The sequence below is a fragment of the Pinus tabuliformis genome, chromosome 7 (genome assembly GCF_031772625.1).
Source record: "Pinus tabuliformis cultivar Carrire ecotype Pingquan chromosome 7, CPIR1, whole genome shotgun sequence".
In the NCBI taxonomy this organism is placed as follows: domain Eukaryota; kingdom Viridiplantae; phylum Streptophyta; class Pinopsida; order Pinales; family Pinaceae; genus Pinus; species Pinus tabuliformis.
This window is the reverse complement of record NC_142293.1, coordinates 172856317-172869462: the sequence shown is the minus strand read 5'-3', so window position 1 is coordinate 172869462 and position 13146 is coordinate 172856317.

Here is a 13146-nt window from a genome sequence, read left to right as displayed (position 1 = left end):
TCCAACATATCATTCTAAGAAAAATCACATTGATGTTCGATATCATTGGATCCGTGAAGTGTTAAATGATGGGCTACTACAATTGGAGAAAATACACACTACAAAAAATCCAACTGATATGTTAACAAAGAATTTGCCAAGGGATAAACAAGAACTTTGTAGAACCTTGGTTGGAGTAATGCAAATGTGATAAAAATGCATCTTGGGAAAGGGTTAGTAGTGAGAAGAGAAAACAATGTCAAAAACATTCACTCATATTTCTATTTGGTCTAAGTGGGAGATTGTTAGTAGTGAGACCAAATCAAGCAAAAGTTGTTAGTGCCCATCACAACCCATGGCATTATAATGAAATATTTATATATATAGAGGTGTGAGCAAAAAAGGAAAATGCATTGGTGAGAAAGAATGAAGTGAGTGAAATATATAAAGATTTTCATTGTGATAATAAAAGTTTGGTAAGCCATTTCCGAGTGTTTTTTTCCCAAAATAAAGATTTCCACCTAAATTTGGTGTTCTCTGTTTGAGTGCATTTTTTAATTTATTTTTCGGTTAAATAATTTTTTTTGTTCGTTTTTTATTAACAAATTCAAAGTAGCTTCTAATTATAAGGAAAACGGTTGCATTAACACTTTTTGACACTAGGTGATTATGAACAATTTTAGCTTTACATTTTATGACTTTGATCCACATTGACTTTGATCCACATTTGGTTTTGATCGACCCGACCTAGAATTTTTTATTAGATTCCAAATGGTTGATTCACAATTTTAATAGTTGATACACTAAGATCTTACAAAATATTGAATCAGGGAAATGATAAGACATAACTCACACATACACAATCCACACGTTGAGAACACAGACATAATCAATACACATAAGTGCACCTAATTCACATGTTGGCATCCAAGCAACAAATATTAAACATGCTCACGAGTATAGCTAACTAATCCAATGATGGTTAGTGAGCATACATCATGGGTAAGGCATTTTAATGAAGAGAATAATGATGGGTTGAGATAGGTCATCTCCAAAATGACACTATCATCAAAATCTACAGGTATCAACCATCATCATAGAACTCTAGATATACGTCACTCTTTATGCCCAACATTGAAAGTCTTAATATTAAAATGATGAAATGCGGTAGTCACCTCAGGCAATGTGCTCAGCGAAGCTTTCCTAATTTATTTAATTTATTATTATTATTATTAATATTAATTTTATGTCAGTTGTTTTGTTATTTTGGTGAATAACTAAGTCAGATTTAGTATGATAAATATTATAAACAAATAAGTTATTTTATAAGAATAACAATAGGGTCGAGAGGGAAGGCTTAGGATATACAATTTAGTAGTGGGTTATTGGACAATGATGAAATATTGTTAAAATTTGTTAGTGGATTAATATTTAGGGGATTTGGATTAATTAAGGGATAGAGGATATGGATTTTGTGGTGAAAGTGTTATTGACTATTTAGGTGTTGGGTGTTAGAGGTTTGCAAGATAGGAGTTAAGGTGATTTAAAATGGATTTAAAATAAAATTTTCTTTAATTCCTATAAAAGGTTTAATATTTCGTTTTTTTTAAGCATGATTCTAAGGTTTGAAATAAATTAATTTAAAATTAAATGACAAAGGCCTCATTTTGGTTTTATAGGAAGATGAACCAATCTAGTTTGATGAAATAAGGTGATTGGCATTATATGGTCGCACTAGAACAAAGTACACACCTTGCTTGTTGGAGGGATGATTCAAATGGATTCCAAGGGGAGTCACTTAAACATAGAAATGCTTTCTAGAATAGAGTAGACATAGTAACAAAGACATAGGTTCGTCCTACAAGCTGAAACGGGGAAAATGTTGCTATTGCTTACCTGTGTTTAAAAAGATAAGCTTGGATTGCTATAAAATGTCTTGAAGATTGTAGAACGAGAGTAAGAACACTTAGAAATAAGTGTATCTCCTTGTGTGTATTTCTCTTCTATTTAAAAGAGCTAAGGAACCATCAATTGTTGATTTTTCCATTTAGGTTTTTTTGAGCCCTCAACAAATCCTATTAATTTTTAGAAAAAATAAAGGTGTCCCATTAAATTTTGAAATTATTATCTTTTTCAAATATTTATTGATTCCAACGAATGCTTTAATGGTTTTCTTTTATTAGTTATTTGGATTTGAGTGTTTCTTATCTTCAATTGTTTTTCTTTATCTTTTACTCAATGATGATTTGGTGATCTAATGTTTTTAGAATGAAGGCATTAGCTTGTATGCTTTGAATAAAAGTGAAGAATCATTAAATGCGTAGAACTTAATGAACATGATTTCGGTGTCGAGCTTGTTGCATCATGAATGCTTCTTGTTTTGTCACACGAATAATTGTCTTGCCATTTAATTCTATTTGTTTTTTTGATCATTCAATATGGTTTACACACTCATTTCAACTTAAGTTAAGTCGTTTCATCCTAATGTTTGCTTAATAATTAGTTATTATAATAATTCAATACTTTCATCAAAACTTAATTTTCATACATAATTAAATCAAGTGAACATAGACAGAATAAAATAATTGAACTTAAAATTAAACCTTAAAGGGGTTGACCCACATCAAATGATACATATTAAATGGCGAAAATGAGCAAATGAATTTTAAGATGGAATAAAACATCATTTTTTACACGCTTTAGTAAATAATATCTTTTTCATAAATTTGTACACTTTGGAAAATTAAAATAACTACATTAGTTCTTATTCATAGGAATTTCAATCTACATCTAAAAAGTATGTGTATAAAAGTTTTAAGATAATCTTACCGTTTTCAATTTGGGAACACCATCAAAATTTACACAGAATAAACTTTCGTATAAATAGTCCTTGCAACGTTTTTCTCTCTGTAAATTTGATTATTCATCTCCCTAATTATGATGCTTATTGATTTTTTATATTTTTTCCTAAGTCATGGCAAGTAAGAAAAATATTATATGACTGACTTTTAAAGATGATGGGTTGAACTATATCATTAGCATGACTGAGAAATCTCACTTAAATGTATGCTTTGGTTCACGTTGGTCATATGAGTTTTTAAAAGAAAGAATGTTGCAATGGTATCAACTACTAGCATATCTCGTGATTGAACTAATGACAAAGCATTTAAGTAGTTATTTGAGGAATTCAAATTGATATATTGCATTACTTACACAATTGCTCAATTTTCATTGTTTTTCTTGAAACATGGACAATAATGATGATAGGTTTTTCTTGTTACATGTGGTGTTGTGAGACAAAATTTTGAAATCCAATAAAGTATGATAAAGTTGCTCGTAGTATAAATAAACATTATTTATTATTATTATGTTTTTTATTTTTATTTTGTAATTTCATCTAATTATTATTATAATTTTTTAATAGTAATGAGTACATTCTATTAGGTATAATTGGTAATTTTGTAGAAACGGTTATCACTATTTTACTTAGTAGAACTAATATATCATAAATGTCACAAAGGCTAACATGTCTATGGAGATGAAGCATAAAAACTATGGCTGAAGCAAGAAAACTGATAGCTTGAAGACTTAATATGTTAAAATACACGAGGTATTTAAAATAATAATTTATTATATATAAAAATTGTACAAGTGATGATCGTTTACAATGAAAACCCGCATTTATATATCTAAGAAAGTGTCCTTTCATGAATGGGCATGTATTTTAGACATGCCCTTTCACTTAACTTAATGACTATTTAACCTAATTAATATTTATATTTATTTTATTTAATTACTTGTTATGAATTATATTCATAACATAGCCCCTTCCTTGGGAAGCTTTGTCCTCAAAGCTTAAACGCTGGGGATTTCCTTCACTTAGTGTCTATCGTCTATAATCTAACCATCATCTCGTCGTATAGCTCATCAATAATATTCCTTGATTTTTATTTATTTATTTTTTTAATAATTTTTTTTAATATATTAATTAATTAAATTATAATTAAATAATATATACATGTTATATATAACTATAATATATATATTATATAAATCAAATTGAATTAAATTAATTATATGCCGGTTCGAACAACCATGTTGACCGTCATGCCCAATCGGAGAGGTGGCTGGACGGTTTTGATAGCCTATTGAACCACCATATTTGAGGCCCAATGTGACTGGCGCTGAGCACAGGTGGATAGGTAGACGACTACAACACAGGATGATCGGTGGACGGCTGCAACACAGGACGACGGTGGACAGCTGCAGCAGAACAGGGTGTTGGCAGCAGGCGGTGGATTCCAACGTGGACGAAAGAAGTGGTAGGGGCTAGTGGGAATAGGAAAACGGTACAACGACAACAGAAACGACTAATGGTGACGGTTGATGGTGTATAAGCAACAAACGAAAAACATTGTTGGCTTTGACTATTGACAAAATAAGTGAAACAGACCAAAAATGTGACTGTCGACTGTCGGGATGTCGACTTGTGGGAGGGTGAACACGATTAGCGTACGCGGCAATGGGTGAGCAGGTAATGAGTGCTGGAAAGAGGACAACATGGATAAAAAACGAAGTCGACAATAGCTTCATCCCTACACACAATGCTATAAGTGTATCCCCGACTATTGCCTTAGTAATCCAATTCAGAGGCCCGAACCGAAGTTGTTGAAGTACCGCCCAGAAAGCCCTATCGGGATTATGCCCTGCGTTTAGACTGTAACAGAAGGAATTTCACCGATCAAGGTAATTCAAAAAATTAATTTTATGCCCGCTCACTTCCACAAAAGATTCATCATGGGAATGTCCGTCACGGAATTCTTCTGGTGGCAACAAGTGCGGAATATTGAAAGCCGTGAACTCAGGTTGAGGGAAGGGTGACAACCTCATGTCTCGGATGGCACACTCAATAGAATTTATTTCACTCACGGTATGTTCAAAATCCACCTCTGGGATCATGCGAAACAGAGGATTGCATTGTCGTGGTGATGATGGCGCTGCGTCAATCATCTGTCGAAGTCTTTTAGCAATAAGCGCAAACCTAGCATTGGAAATGAGGGTCCATAGATGGCTATCAAGCGTTGGAATAATTTGATGGCTTATGAAATTGTTGTTCATCAAGTTGAAACTTCCCATGGCTGTTGAACTCCCACTAATTTCTCTAAATCTTGGAGGCAACAAATCAAGAATCTCCCCTGACTCGTGCTCATCATCTTTTGCACTGTGGTTGTGAAAAGGATATTCCATGTTCTCACTCAAATTTTGTTGCAAAAAGAATCTCCAAGAAGATTGTCGAGAGCGTAGTACGAAATGTATCAATGAATCTCTTCTATTGGTTGTTCCATCTCTACAGATTTTCTTACTGTTGGTCTCAAAATCTATGCTCCTGGGTATTTCAACACTATAGCTTTCATGCAAGCTGATTTCAGATAACCCTTCCTCATGTTCACTAATCATGTATTGTTCTACCTTATTATCATCTGCTATAACTTCTTTGCTGAAATTGTGGCTGGTTTTAGATTTTCTGCGTCCCGTTTTCTCATATTTGTAACTTGTATGGCAGATTTCAGAGTCTTTGCTGGTGTGTACTTCATTTCTGCAGCTTTTCTGACTGTTGGTCTCAGAATCTCTGCTTATAGCCACTGCTTCTCTAAAAATGCCACTAGATACAGAAGGCAGTTGTTCATCTTCTTGTTTCTCAAGATAGTCCTCATCCACATCATCTTCATCTAAATCATTAACTTGATCTAGATCATTTTCCTTATTATTGATTTCCTTTGGACATTCTTTAACTTCTGCAAATGATTTTTCTAAACGCTGTAATGCTTCTTGAATACTAAACTGTTCAACGCAATCAAGATGTGAACGTAATGGCACATTGTGCGGCGAACTACATTCAAAGGCCCGCATGATTATATCGTGTGCCATGGCTCTGATACCACTGAAGCATAAAAACTATGGCTCAAGCAAGAAAACTAATAGCTTGAAGACTTAATATGTTAAAATACATGAGGTATTTAAAATAATAATTTATTATACATAAAAATTGTACAAGTGATGATCGTTTATAATGAGGACCCGAATTTATATACCTAAGCGGGTGTCCTTTCGTGAATGGGCATGTCTTTTAGACATGCCTTTTCACTTAAATTAATGACTATTTAACCTAATTAATATTTAACTATTTAATATTTATATTTATTTTATTTAATTACTTGCTATGAATTATATTCATAACAGGAGACTTGAACCAACATTACCTAGACACAAATCTTGAACCATGCCACCTGAGCGAAGTTCCTTTGACAACTTATCAAATTACATTAATAATGTTATCCTTTTTTATTTGATGGTGTAGTCTGTAAGGTAATGAAAGGAAAGCCTTGGTTGAAGTTTTCCATATATTCGAGAAGCAATGTTCTTTCTTTTGAAAACACACTCTCCAATTTTTTTGGTTTTGTTTAAAATAAAAGCAGATGAAATAAATGGACCCTGTAGCTAAGTGGAGTTGTCAAATATCGGTGAGAAGAAAACCAAAGGCTAAGTATTGAATACATATTTTCCACCAAATTGTAAAGAATCCCATAATATCATAGTGGAAGACCTGTTATCACTCCAGGAAGCTCTCCTAGGTTGCAGCTCGGAGATGCCTGGTAACATATAATCTTCAATATTGTTCTCTGAACTATTGGAATGGATGAAGGTTTGGATCAAGCTAGATAACCGTTTCAACTCTATTTTTACTCAAGACATGCATGAACACCCTCAACTTTACAAGGCTTTAGACCACTAATGCTCAATAGTTTGTAGATTCAATGGATAGATGGAGAATACCAACTGTACCAGTAGATGCATATATAAACACATATGAATGGCCAGCTACAGGAAGTAAATGAAGCTTGCAAATCTAATTTATCAACGTAGAGATAAGATGACAGTTATCTGGCATTAGACACAGAAGAAACATGAACAACCTATTCAAGTGCAAGCTTAGAACAAAAGAGAAAATAGAAATTGAACATATAAGAGTAAAAGAAGCTTATATAGCTAGAATGAAGATGAGAAGCTTGAACGAACAAAGTATCAACAGTCTCCAGAAGTTGAACCCTTATTCCTCTGAATTTTATCCCTCTGTCTTTTTAACTGTTTGATGCCCTGATAAGGCAAGCGTGGGTTTAGAGGTTTCTTCTTTTGACAGCAGAGTAACTGCATTATGTTAGTTTGTTGTGCTGTCTGGGAGCTCGATCGTGCAAGCGATGCTCCATGATCGTTTTTTAGTTTTGGATGAGCTGCGTTATTGCCTTTCCCCTCTCAACCTTCTGTCTCACGGTCCCTGTCTCCTGGCTTCTGCTAGGTGATGGAATGGGTCTGGGGCCCTTTGAAATCCATTCAAAATGCGAACAATGATTGTTTTCTGTTTAATACAGAAAAATGATGCAACATTGTAAAATCCCACCCATTTCGGTTTATTTCAGACTTAAAAAGTCCTTAAACATGGCCTATTCCTCTATCGGGTCTGCCCTGTCGGTCGCTATTGCAAGTCACTAGTGGCATGTTCCCTTGCTTCCCTTTGTATTTTTGATATGTTAAAAACATTGAAAATCATGAGAAATTTGCTTTGGCGGACCTAAAAAATAATATACTTTCATTCCCGAACCCTTTCAGGTCTAGGTCTTATCGCATCGATGCTGCTCCAAGGTTCCCTTTGTATTTTATAAATACGTCAAAACTGTGAATAATGCATTGAAAATGGCTTTCCCGCGGACCTCAAATATTATGAAATAATATTTAGAATACCGTCGGGTCCGGTTCATCGGGTCGCACACATACATGTGCATAGGCCCCGACCCTTGGTGTCCGATTGCGATCCGCCGATGCGATTGATCGGAATCCCATATCGATCATGCCCCGGGCCCATGGTTAGCGCTCCTTGTAATCCCTGAAAATGATCCTGCGACATGATGTGGGCCATCGATCTGCGTGCTTGATCGATGGTCCACATTGCATCGCTGATCACAATCGCAAGTTCCACTTGGTCCGCGCTTACTCCGTCGATTGCAAACCATCGATCTGATCATCGGAGATTGTTGATCAGGGGTGTCTTCTGCCCAACCTTAAGTCCTCCTTTGTGTTTGGCCGATTGTGATTTGCCGCTTAGATTTGGGCTGTTGATCGGCTAGATCTGACGTCTGCTGTGCATCTCCCTGTGTATGCCCCCAATACTCTGTTTTTTCACGGTTTTCTCTAGTTTTTGCCTCCTGATAGTGCTTTTTCGCCCTTCCAAGGGCTCTTGGCATGCGATTGTTGTGATTTTTGAATGATCCTTAGGCAAATTTTGAAGACTTCGGGAGTGTTAAGGAGCATATTTGGATCCATTTTTTGGGCCATTTTCCAGGCTAACACTGGCTCCTTCTGGGGATGAAAGCCTCCCTGTGAGGTTCCAAGAACTACAAAACAATGCCTTTCCTGTAGAAACAAAATCAAATCTTCCTTCTAGTGTTCCATTGTGCATGGAGTCTATTTTGCAACAAAATAAAAACTGAAAAAATATATTTACAATACCAAGGCTTTAAAGCCTTATATGAAATAAAGTTTCAAGAACTGCCCATTGATTGGGCTACTAGAAACATCTCCTCCTTCCAGACTATGCAGAATAAAGGTAATGTTCTACTGAATTTGAGTGATGAAAAACAGACCTGTCCATAAGGAATGAAACTTAACATGATTACCTTTCTTTTCCTTAAATGCATCCCATTTGAGAACCCAGTCACCAACTTGGAAATTGTCCACTTTTACCTTCCTGTCAAAGGTTTCTTTGATTTTCTTCTGATGAGCTTTTGACTTCTCAACTAGCTGCTCTCTGGTCTGCTGTAGTTCAACCAGGTTATTCATTCTCCTTACCATGCCATTCTCTTCATCTTGTTCTTCTTGCAAGAATTTGGCCACAAGGAGAATCAGCTGGATAGGGAAAATAGCATCAGCGCCATAAACCAACTTAAATGGAGAATTTCCTATGCACTTTTTGATGGTAACTTTGTCAGCCCACAGTGCAAACTTCAACTTGGAATCCCAGCTCTTTTTGTTGTCCTCTAACAGTTTTTTGATTACCCTTACCAGACTATTGTTAGATGAATCTGCCAAGCCATTGCCTTGAGGATAATATGAGGTAGAATGCACCAATCGAATGCCCATGGATTTAGTCATGTCCATCAATTCTTTTGCCTTGAAAGTTGCTGCATTATCAGTGACTAGTTTGGTTGGGTAACGAAATCTAGTGAAAATATTCTCATTCAAGAATTTTATGACAACTTGATGATTGGCATTCTTAGTGGGTATAGCCTTAATCCACTTGGTGAAATAATCAGTGGCTACCAAGATCCATTTGCGTTGGCCACTGGAATGTGGGTTGATCTCACCTATAAAGTCGAAGCCCCACTGCTGGAAGGGACCATTGACCTGTACTGGCTTCAAGGGCAGAGATTTTCGTTGCTGTCTTCCTGCAAACCTCTAACATTTGTCATAAGATTTCACAAAAGAAAACACATCAGAGAACATAGTAGGCCAATAATACCCAACCCTTAGGATTTTGTGGGTTGTGGTTTTCTAATAATGATTGCTTCCACAGATGCTAGAATGGAACTGGTGCATGACTTCGACAAATTGTCCTTTATCTAGACATCTCAAGAGGATTCCTGATGGGTCTTTCCAATAACGCATATTTTTATTAATGCAGAATTTGGCTGATTTGAGTTTAATGGCCTGGGCTTGACTTGAGCTAAGCCCTGGAGGGACTTCTAGCTTCTGCAAGAAATGAACTATGCTGGAATACCATTCACAGGTGGCCAGATTTTCAGCGAAAGACTGATTATGCTTTTGCTCTTCTGTTGCTCCCTCTGTCTGCTCATCATCTGAACTTGGACCCATGTAATTTATGTCTAACAAATTGTAATTTTCCTCAGCCATAAGTTTAGCCAAGCCCTGGCCTTTGACAAGCTTAGTAGGATTCACCTCTATGTTAAACTATATGAATTTTTCAATCCATTTAGCTCTCTTTCCATCAATATCTGGCTGAGTTAAGACATATTTTACTGTGGCTAAAGGTACATATGCAACCACTTGGAATGTAGAATATAAATTCTGAATTCCTTTAAAGATTTTATGAGAGCATAAGCTTGTTTTTCAATAAGGTCATACCTTAGTTCGACATCCCTTAGAGTTTTACTGAAAAAGGTGACAGGGTGCTCTATGCCTTCATCATTTTTCTACAATAGAACTACTACAAGTCTATCATAAGAGGCAAAAGAGAAAATACAAAACTCCTTAGTGTAATCTGGGCTGATTAGAGTGGGAGCTTCCATGATAGCTTGTTTGATGGCTTCAAAAGAGTTTCTTGCAGCATCCGTCCATTTTATTTCTGATCCTTTCTTCAGAATGGAAGTGATGTGCTTTACTAGCCTTGCAAAGTTTGGAATGAACCTCCTTACAAAGTTAATCTTACCCAGGAAGGATTGAATGTCCCTTTTTGACCTTGGGATGGACAATGTCTAAATTGCTTGAACTCTTACTGGATCAATCTTCACACCTTCAAAAGAAACAATATGTCCCAGAAGTTTGCCTCCTTCTAGAGCAAACTGTGACTTCTTTGGGTTCATCGAAATTCTAAACTGTCTGCACTTTAGGAAGACCTTCTTCAAATGCTGCAAATGGTCCTTATGACTGCTGGAGAAGACTGTTATGTCATCAAGGTAAATAAGGAGAAACTTGTCCTTCTCTCCCACAAAGGCTATGTCCATGGCCCTCTGAAAAGTAGCCCTAACATTCATCAGTCCAAAAGGCATATTGGAGTACATGAAAGTGCCCCAAGGAGTAGTGAAGGCGGTCTTTTCTTGGTCTTCTGGATGTACAACAATCTAATTGTAACCTGAAAATCCATCTAAGAAAGACATGACTCTAGCCCCTGAAACTTTTTGCAGCAAGTTTTCCATCTTAGATAGGGGTAGTTATCTTTTTTAGAGCATTTGTTCAGATTTATGAAGTCAACACAAAGCTTGATTTCTCCAGTTTTCTTTCTTACTACCACAAGGTTAGCTATCCACTTTGAATACCTTAGGGGAATTATGATTTTGGCATCCAACAACTTCTTGATTTCTTTCTCAATCAAAGGCAATAAGAGAGGGCTGATAGGTCTTAATTTCTGCTTAAAAGGGATGGTGATTTTTTCTAGTGGAATCTTATGATGAATGCTGTTTGTGTCATAGGTTTTAAGATCACTGTATTCCCAAGCAAAAATATCAGAAAATTGCTTCATGAGGTGCAATACTCGGAATTTTTGGCATTAGACAAATGAGTGGACATATTTATGTATTTCGGATGGGTCGGGCTCTCTATATTATGTTTACGAATAGCAGACTCATTTTCTTTTTTGGTAGGCTTATAAGGCACATCGTTATGATCGAACAACTTCTCTAGAGGCACCAATCCTTTGGGTATATGGTTACTAGGCAGCTGGACAATGCTTCCTCGGTAAATCTCGTCCTTTAGCTTGGATTGACCACGTTCTTCCATGGTTTCATTTTCTTGGTCGACGTGCGTTTCAGAAAATTCCTCAACAACTTGTAAAAACCTATTAATTTCATCATCGTCTTAAAAAACTTTCCAGTATTTGACATTGTCAGGCATGGACAGTCTATATTTCACCTAAACTTCATGTGTCAATTTAGGAGGCAATGGAGGAATAAATGTGCTGGCAGACACAACAAGGGAATCGGCAAGCTGGTTCTTCATTCTCGAGATGTAAGAAATGTTGAAATTATTAAAATAATCCTTGAGCTTCCGTACCTCATCTTTGTATGCTTTTAGCCTTGGATGCTTTGCTTGGAAATTTTTATTGACCTGTTGAATGATGAGGTCTGCATCTCCAAACATTTTCAGGCCTTTTGAGTTCATCCAGGAAATCATCAACAACCGTGATGGGAAATTTATCTTTGACTGTCAACTTATTGAGGGCCCTGAATTCTAGACACATACGCCATTCCCCATCTTTCTTGAGCACCATGACCACTGGTGATGAATAAGGACTAATGTTGGGATGAATGACGCCTACTTCCAAAAGTTCCTTGATTATTTTTTCTTTTTCATTCTTTTGGATGAACGGATATCTCTATTGGCGCACATTTGGTGGTTGGGCCCCTGGGACCAAGGTGATGCTATGATCATGTTCCCCTCTCGAGGGTGGAAGCTCATGAGGCTTGTCAAAGACTGGTAAATGGTTATTTAAAATCTGTTGCATCTCAGGATGAATCGGCAGAGAATTATGTTCGACGGCCTAGATGGCATTAAATTGAGCTATAACTCCATGATGGCCCTTTTTTAACAATTTTTCCATCCTATGTGAGCTGATGATAGAGGGAGCTCCCGCGTGGAGTCCGCGGAGGGTATGTGTGGAGTTGTTCTGCTTAAAGCTCATATATAACTCCTGGAAATCCATTGTGATTGGCCCAAGTGTCTGAAGCCATTCAGCACCGAGGACAATGTTGCACCCTCCCATGTGTATGGAAAACATGTGGGTCTTCAACTGATAATCCCCCATTTTAAGTTTGACATTTTCACAGCGGCCTTCACATTTCATTGTTCCCCCATCCGCAATTTGGACTTGGAAGTTAGAAACTCCTTGTACAAAACAATGCACTGCTTTCGCGACTTTTTGATGGATAAAATTATGTGTATTTCCACTATCAATCAAGACTACTACTAGATGATGCTTAATAAAACCTCTGATTTTGAGAGTTTGAGGTGAAGAATCCCTGCCAAAGCATGCAGTGAAATAACTGGTTCGTCAATGACATTGTCCTTCTGGTTGTCCTCTTCTGCCTCCTCAGGTTCCTCTAGTGGTGGGGCTTCCTTCGATGAGCTGTAATCAGTGGCATCAATTTGAAATAATTTGGGCTCCTTGCATTTATCCCGGGGAGTATTTTTCATCATAGTAGTAACATAATCCCTGCTTTCCTTTTTCTGCCATTTCTGTAGGTGAAACCTTTTGAACCTTAAGTGTTTGAGTCGTGCTGTGAGCCTGTGGGGGGCGACCCTTGGTGGTGAAATTTGGGCAAGTGCACTGGGCCACTAACACACATTCCACGTTACAAGCTACCTTGCGAGCCTCTGACCATG